Source organism: Aquarana catesbeiana, linkage group LG11, assembly GCF_042186555.1.
Source record: "Aquarana catesbeiana isolate 2022-GZ linkage group LG11, ASM4218655v1, whole genome shotgun sequence".
NCBI classification, from domain to species: Eukaryota; Metazoa; Chordata; class Amphibia; order Anura; family Ranidae; genus Aquarana; species Aquarana catesbeiana.
Window position 1 is genome coordinate 231,155,489 of NC_133334.1, and position 8,712 is coordinate 231,164,200.

The window sequence follows — 8,712 nt, forward strand, 5'->3', positions numbered from 1 at the left end:
ACAATTCCAATTAAGAAATGAATTATATTAATTTGTGGCGCTTTCAAGAATTGTATCTCCATTTATAATTCTTAAGCCAATAACTGAGAGCAATGCCAAATATCCACTATACTCAGAACTGCTTGACATGGTAAATCAAGCATACTGCAACAACATTGAGCTATTCCATGTGTTATTCCTCCTAAAATGTTGCTAACCTCAGGCTGATGTTAACAGTAGCTTTCTACTAGGTGTCTATTGGAGAGAGTACGAAGAGGAGGCATAAAATAAGAATGTATAAGATAAAATACAGAGGACTCATTAGAAATGTAGCATTTATATGTGGAAAAATAAAGATTCATTACCACTGCAATATTTATTTCTGTGAATATTCGAATGCAAAAACTTTTGTGAGTTAAAAAAAAGATTAAATGCATATTAAATAACTCATAGCTTCTGTGAGCTGATGCAAATGTTTCTTTTTTCAGTAAAGCTTGAAAAGTTAAAAAAACATTAATGGGGTTTTAACTCTTCCCCAAATTATTAAAAAAAAAAGTTTTCGGCTTTAGATACAATTCAAGAAAATAGGAAAACAGTGATATTAAAAATTGTAAAAATGTATGTTAATATTATTTATGGTCAAGTCTAGTACTACACTTTCCTTTCCTCAACAGGTATCTGTTCAACTGTAGAGTTCAATTGTATTAGAAAGTGTACTAATATACTTTTTTCTTCAGTTATTCAACACCTTTGAATAACAGAATCAGCATAAATGTAATGTTTTTTTTTATTATATACAGTTAAAATCAATTTTTCCTCATCTATCAATATGGTGTCCCAATATCCTTGGCAGTTAAAATATGACAAATTTTAAATTAAGTATTTAAATACCATATTTATAACTTAACATGATAGACTATCATTAATATCAATTTAAAGCATAATTAGCACTTTAATCCATGAGTATCTCAAAATGAAGGCGCAGTGCTTGAGATGCTGTTTATAAATGTCATCCATGGCAGTTTTAAAATGACCAGTGTCACTGCGAATGTTAATAGTAAGCAATTATTTCCCCAAAAAAGCATTATGTGCCAAGTGGAATTACTTACCTACTAAAGAAGCCATAAGTAGCACAAACACTCCGTTCAGAGACATTGTAACATGAAATGGGGCTGACAGTAGAGTGGATGAACTTGTTTAAAAAAAAAAAATGAAACCTGAAGCTAGTTGACCTATATCGTATATGCAAATGTGGTTTACGTTTCAGTCACTCTTGATATGATCAGTTCTCTTTATTTCATTTAGTCTTGAAAATGATTACGCTAAAAATAAATATACTAAATCTAACTCTGACAATGATAATGGGTTTTCTGTCTTTCTTTTAAAATCGGTTTCTGGGAGTTCATTGAGAGACAATTGCTGTCAGAGACAGAGAATGTTGGGATGTCCAGAAGCAGTCCACCTAAGGAGTGGGCAACAACAACTAAACATTAAAGAAATATTGCAACACTGTTGGTGTCAGTGGAAAGGATAAGTGCCCCAGCGCTGGCATCAGTGGTAGAACCAGTGCCCTATCATGGGTGTCAGTGGGAGGAATTATGCCCCACTGTTGGTGTAAGTGGAATGAATGGAACCTCATTGTTGGTGTCAGTTTGGGGAATAGTGCCCAAGAGTCAGATAAAGGCAAGCAAAAGGGCCACAGTTTGGAGACAACTGCACTGGAGGATCCCTGAACCTTGAGACAGACCTGTCCAGCTTGCATTTAGGAGCCGGAAAGTCCACATCTGGCATCCTTCACCTGCCCACTGGTCCTGGAACAACTCAGGCTGTAGGGACCATTCCCTGGGTTCAGACACTGCTGGCCGAGGAAGTCTGCCTACCAATTGTCCTGCACATGGAATGCACACAGCTGACAAGGCTGAACCACGAAGTTCTGCTCAAGGTATGATTTCTTCTACTTCTGTTGTGGTGTCAAGACTTCTGGTTCCTGCAGGAACAGCCAAATTGGTCAAAGTTTCAAAATGTTGATCAGGAGATAAGATTCCATCTTTCTTTGGTCGGGCACCTAGGACACTTCCACAACCTGAATGGCTGGCATATGTTGGGAGGATTTTCCAGAGGAATTGAAGGAAGAAATTCCCCAGCTCCAGGGCAGGATTCCTGGTCCTCAGTACCAAACTTATGGGTCTGTACAAGAACTCAACTAACTTGTCCTACAATAAAATGTTGTTTTGTAGGGGTCGGGAGTGGAACTAAGCAAATACACTGCCTTAAATGAGGCCATCATGAGTTCCAGGACTCTCCTGCAGAATTGAAGAGTCTGGCGACTCTTGGACTGAAAAGTCCAGGGAACAGAGCTGTGTCTTGAAGAAGATATTCCAATGAGTTGGTTCCAGTGCTGACTATTGAGGGATCAGGACTCTGTAAACCTCTGCATGGTCTGGACACATATACCAACACCTTTGCCGTCTGCTCCATCAGCAGGAGGGTGTCTAAATATCTCACAATAGAGATGCCCTTGGAGTGTAGCGAAACTAGCGCAGGGGCCAGCACTTTGATGAATACCCAAAGTGCAAAAGACAGGCCGAATGTGGGGTCTACAAACTGAAAGTGAAAAAGGATCCACTACAAAGTGAAGAAATCAATGGTATGTTGGAAAGATGGGGACATGTAGTTATGTGCCCTATCCTTGCTTATTATGAGACTATGACTCAAATAGACTGTGCACTTTGCAAGTGCAGTTGCACTCTTTTTTTTTTAGTAAATGTAAATGTGGTAAAGCTTCAGTTTGTAAAGAATACCCAATCAGTTAGAAGAACAAATAAATATTTTTGCTTGCTCATGATTGGGTAATGTAAACCAGCAGAACTTTACCACATTTACTAAGTAAATGTGGACAATCTATTTGCCATTAGTAAATCAACAGCAATAAATAGCAGGAAAGAGAGAACAGAGCATGCATCAGTGCTTAATCCCTCAGCGTTAACTCCATCGGCTGGAAACCACTTGAAAGCGAGAATTATAAATGGTGCCTAACAGACCTAGTAACGAAGTAGCTCCTGGTGCTCAATCCAAAAAGCCTTCTCACGAAGTGAGTCTTCAGAGACAAGGTCACACCTGGGCTTGTGCCAAGGCTTTGGAGAGAGATCTCCTGCTAACACTGTACACTGGTCTCAAACACTAGAATACAGAGCCCAGCGCCTGAAAATCATATTTCATTCTAGCTTTGCATGTTCAGCCCAGCAGGGTCTGGGTACAACACTTCAAAGTCAGGCTTAGGAAAGCACAATCCGGATAGCTGGACCAGCTCAGCAGTGATGTAGCAGGAATCTTGATTGAAGGAGAAGGTAGCTTGCAAAAAAATGTATTTTCTCTACAGAACAACGGTGTCCATTCTATTAGAAGTCTAGCAAAAACTGAGGCACACTGGAAGTCGGAAGAACAATACTCGGCTGACTACGTTTTTTTTTTTTTTGCAAGTTTGCGATTCTCCTGCGGGCGGCAATATAACTCAAAGGTCTCTGAATCCCTGTGTTACTCAATGAAAGGTAAAGAAAAAATTATTAAAATTGGTCTAATCCCCCCCCATCCAGATTGGTATTGTCACCACCCTTCTTGGCAACGACATCACATACAATTCATCCCATCCTGTAGATGTGGTGGATAGTCCTGCATTGCACACGATGACGTAGGATCGCTAGAGAGTGGGCCACCAGCTGTAACAGGACTGCAATGCAGTAAACAATATATTCTTGATCAGCAGTGGGGGGGGGGGAGTTATGGCATTTTATTGCTGCCTGGAGTTGGGTTACAGTTTTCACTGTTGGGAAAAGTTGGCCTCTCATAGCCATGATTGTATTAAAGAATATGCCAAGTACCATGTACTTTTATGGAAAAGTATCCTGTTCTCTTTGTTGCTTCCTTTGTGTGAAATGCTGCCAGTCCCTCTGCTTTTCTATCAAAAAGTGACCACACTAAGCAGGAGAACACACCATGGTACTAAAAACTCAGCCTGCTCTCCTCCAATAATCAGACTTGTCTCGCCCCCCACACAACCATACACTGAAAAGACCAGTGTAATGTTTTCTCCTCCCCCAGCTCTCTGATGCAGCTGAGAACAGTGGGCATGTAATCACATATAGAAAAGGGAAAACTAGTATTTATAATTTATTTTATATATTCCATACACAAATGTTTTGCTTTCATTGCTATTTTAAACTGAATGGGTGGTTTTACAAGGTGAGAGTTTATATATATACTTTAAGGTTCATATACATAGACATCACATAAAGTTATTGTAAAGTTTTTTTTTTTTAAATAACAAACATGTTATACTTACTTGCCTTGTGCAGTGGATTTGCACAGGGCAGCCTGGATCCTCCTCTTCTCGGGTCCCTATTCGCTGCTCCTGGCCCCTCCCTCCTGTCGAGTGCCCCCACAGCAAGAAGCTTGCTATGGGGGCACCTGAGCTGAGCTGCAGCTCCATGTGTTCATTCAGGCATGAAGCTGTGGTTCAGCCCCACCCCCCTGTCTCTCCTGATTGGATAACTGACTTTGATTGACAGCAGCGGGAGCCAATAGTGCTGCTGTTATTTCCCAGCAACACAAAACGAAGGATGTCAGCGCTCAATGGGTTAAATGAAGATAAATCCCTCAATGGCAGTGATAAAGAACATGACAAGTTTATTCAATGAAGATCATAAAGGAACTCGATCCACAAGCCAGTGCTGGAATAATGTATAAAAAGAATTAGAACCTATGGTAACACTGGAGATCCCCGATGCAGTGAGGAGCTGACGGCATCCATCGATGGAACTGTGCAGCATGGGAGGTGCCAATGTCCCTACTGCACAGTGGCGTAGCGTAGGGGGTGCAGGGGGTGCCGTGGCCCCGGGCGCGATATTTAGGGGGGCGCCAGTATGTGTCACTGGCTGCCTCCTCCTAATTTCTAATTTTGTGTCCCTGGGCTCCGGCCGCCATGTTAAGTGTCCGGCGCCCTGTGATTGGGTGTATGGGGGTCATGTGAGGCGCCCCGCCTCCGCACATGACTCCCATACACCCAATCACAGGGCGCTGGATACTGAACATGGCAGCAAGCAGAGTGCAGGGGAGAGAAGAAAGTGAGCCGCCGCTGTGTTCTCCTCCTCATCCGGATCGATGCAGCCAGGATAAGAAGGTAAGTGAGAGTCTTGTTACTGGGAGGGGAAGGGAGGGAGGGGGGCGAGAGAGAGAGACTGTAGGCAGGACAATGTAGTGTAGTATAGTATGGAGGTCAGTGTAGTGTCACTATGGGGGGCAGTGTAGTGGACAGTATAGTGTAGTATAGTGGTCAGTATAGTGGTTAGTGTAGTATAGTATAGTGGTTAGCATAGTGGTCAGTATAGTGTAGTTTAGTATGGAGGTCAGTGTAGTGTAGTGGACAGTGTAGTATGGTGGTCAGTATAGTGTAGTATAGTGGACAGTGTAGTATAGTGGACAGTGTAGTATGGTGGTCAGTATAGTGTAGTATAGTGGACAGTATAGTGTAGTGGACAGTGTAGTATGGTGGTCAGTGTAGTATGGTGGACAGTGTAGTATGGTGGTCAGTGTAGTGTAGTATAGTGGTTAGTGTAGTGGTTAGTGTAGTGGTCAGTGTAGTATGGTGGTCAGTATAGTGTAGTATAGTGGACAGTGTAGTATGGTGGTCAGTATAGTGGACAGTGTAGTGGTTAGTGTAGTGGACAGTGTAGTATGGTGGTCAGTGTAGTATAGTGGTCAGCGTAGTATAGTGGTCAGTGTAGTGTGGTATAGTGGACAGTGTAGTATGGTGGTCAGTGTAGTATAGTGAACAGTGTAGTATAGTGGTCAGTGTAGTATAGTGGACAGTGTAGTATGGTGGTCAGTGTAGTATAGTGGTCAGTGTAGTATAGTGGTCAGTGTAGTGGTTAGTGTAGTGGACAGTGTAGTATAGTGGACAGTGTAGTATAGTGGACAGTGTAGTATGGTGGTCAGTGTAGTATGGTGGTCAGTGTAGTATAGTGGTCAGTGTAGTATGGTGGACAGTGTAGTATGGTGGACAGTGTAGTATGTTGGACAGTGTAGTATGGTGGACAGTGTAGTATGGTGGACAGTATAGTGTAGTATAGTGGACAGTATAGTGTAGTGGACAGTGTAGTATGGTGGTCAGTGTAGTATGGTGGTCAGTGTAGTATAGTGGGCAGTGTAGTATGGTGATCAGTGTAGTGTAGTATAGTGGTTAGTGTAGTGGTTAGTGTAGTGGTCAGTGTAGTGGTTAGTGTAGTGGTCAGTGTAGTATGGTGGTCAGTATAGTGTAGTATAGTGGACAGTGTAGTATGGTGGTCAGTATAGTGTAGTATAGTGGACAGTGTAGTGGTTAGTGTAGTGGACAGTGTAGTATGGTGGTCAGTGTAGTATAGTGGTCAGTGTAGTATAGTGGTCAGTGTAGTGTAGTATGGTGGTCAGTGTAGTATGGTGGTCAGTGTAGTATAGTGGACAGTGTAGTATGGTGGTCAGTGTAGTATGGTGGTCAGTGTAGTATAGTGGACAGTGTAGTATGGTGGTCAGTGTAGTATAGTGGTTAGTGTAGTGGACAGTGTAGTATAGTGGACAGTGTAGTATGGTGGTCAGTGTAGTATAGTGGACAGTGTAGTATGGTGGACAGTGTAGTATGGTGGTCAGTGTAGTATGGTGGTCAGTGTAGTATGGTGGTCAGTGTAGTTTGGTGGACAGTGTAGTATGGTGGACAGTGTAGTATGGTGGTCAGTGTAGTATAGTGGACAGTGTAGTATGGTGGTCAGTATAGTGTAGTATAGTGGACAGTGTAGTATAGTGGTCAGTGTAGTATTGTGGTCAGTGTAGTATGGTGGTCAGTGTAGTATGGTGGTCAGTGTAGTATGGTGGTCAGTATAGTGTAGTATAGTGGACAGTGTAGTATAGTGGTCAGTGTAGTGTAGTGGTCAGTGTAGTGTAGTGGTCAGTGTAGTATGGTGGACAGTGTAGTATGGAGGACAGTGTAGTATAGTGGTCAGTGTAGTATGGTGGTCAGTATAGTGTAGTATGGTGGACAGTGTAGTATGGTGGACAGTGTAGTATGGTGGTCAGTGTAGTATAGTGGTCAGTGTAGTATGGTGGTCAGTATAGTGTAGTATAGTGGTCAGTGTAGTATAGTGATCAGTATAGTATAGTGGTCAGTGTAGTGTAGTGGTCAGTGTAGTGGCCAGTGTAGTATGGAGGACAGTGTAGTATAGTGGTCAGTGTAGTATGGTGGTCAGTATAGTGTAGTATGGTGGACAGTGTAGTATGGTGGTCAGTGTAGTATAGTGGTCAGTGTAGTATGGTGGTCAGTATAGTGTAGTATAGTGGTCAGTGTAGTATGGTGGTCAGTGTAGTATAGTGGTCAGTGTAGTATGGTGGTCAGTGTAGTATGGTGGTCAGTGTAGTATGGTGGTCAGTGTAGTATAGTGGTCAGTGTAGTATGGTGGTCAGTGTAGTATGGTGGTCAGTGTAGTATGGTGGTCAGTGTAGTATAGTGGTCAGTGTAGTATGGTGGTCAGTATAATGTAGTATAGTGGACAGTGTAGTATAGTGGTCAGTGTAGTATGGTGGTCAGTATAGTGGACAGTGTAGTATGGTGGTCAGTATAGTGTAGTATAGTGGACAGTGTAGTATGGTGGTCAGTATAGTGTAGTATAGTGGACAGTGTAGTATGGTGGTCAAGTGTAGTGTAGTATAGTGGACAGTGTAATGTAGTATAGTGGACAGTGTAGTATAGTGGACAGTGTAGTGTAGTATAGTGGTCAGTATAGTGGACAGTGTAGTATGGTGGTCAGTGTAGTATAGTGGTCAGTGTAGTATGGTGGTCAGTGTAGTATGGTGGTCAGTGTAGTATAGTGGTCAGTGTAGTATAGTGGTCAGTGTAGTATGGTGGTCAGTGTAGTATGGTGGTCAGTGTAGTATAGTGGTCAGTGTAGTATGGTGGTCAGTGTAGTATAGTGGTCAGTGTAGTATGGTGGTCAGTGTAGTATGGTGGTCAGTGTAGTATAGTGGTCAGTGTAGTATGGTGGTCAGTGTAGTATGGTGGTCAGTGTAGTATAGTGGTCAGTGTAGTATGGTGGTTAGTGTAGTATGGTGGTCAGTATAATGTAGTATAGTGGACAGTGTAGTATAGTGGTCAGTGTAGTATGGTGGTCAGTATAGTGGACAGTGTAGTATGGTGGTCAAGTGTAGTGTAGTATAGTGGACAGTGTAGTGTAGTATAGTGGTCAGTATAGTGGACAGTGTAGTATGGTGGTCAGTGTAGTGGTCAGTGTAATATAGTGGTCAGTATAGTATAGTGGTCAGTATAGTATAGTGGTCAGTGTAGTGGACAATGTAGTGTAGTGGACAGTGTAGTTCTCAGTGTAGTGGTCAGTATAGGAATCAGGTAGGTCAGTACTATTGTATTTGAAGGGACTCAGGGATAGCTAAAAGTCCGCAGGTTGGGGGGGGGGGGCGCAAATTACTTGCCTTGCCCCGGGTGCTGACAACCCACGCTACGCCACTGCTACTGCACCAAGAGATCCTGATCCAAATCCGGACTGCAGACCCACTCACGGGCGTGGTCTGGGCTGGTTGACGTGCAGGTGAAGGAGGAGGGGTGCTGCGGCTCGCTGGAGGGTAAAAAGCAGTTCTCCACAGATCGGTTTGCTGGATCGGCCAGTGTGTTGGCAAAGGAAGAGGCGAAAGCGAGCAGAT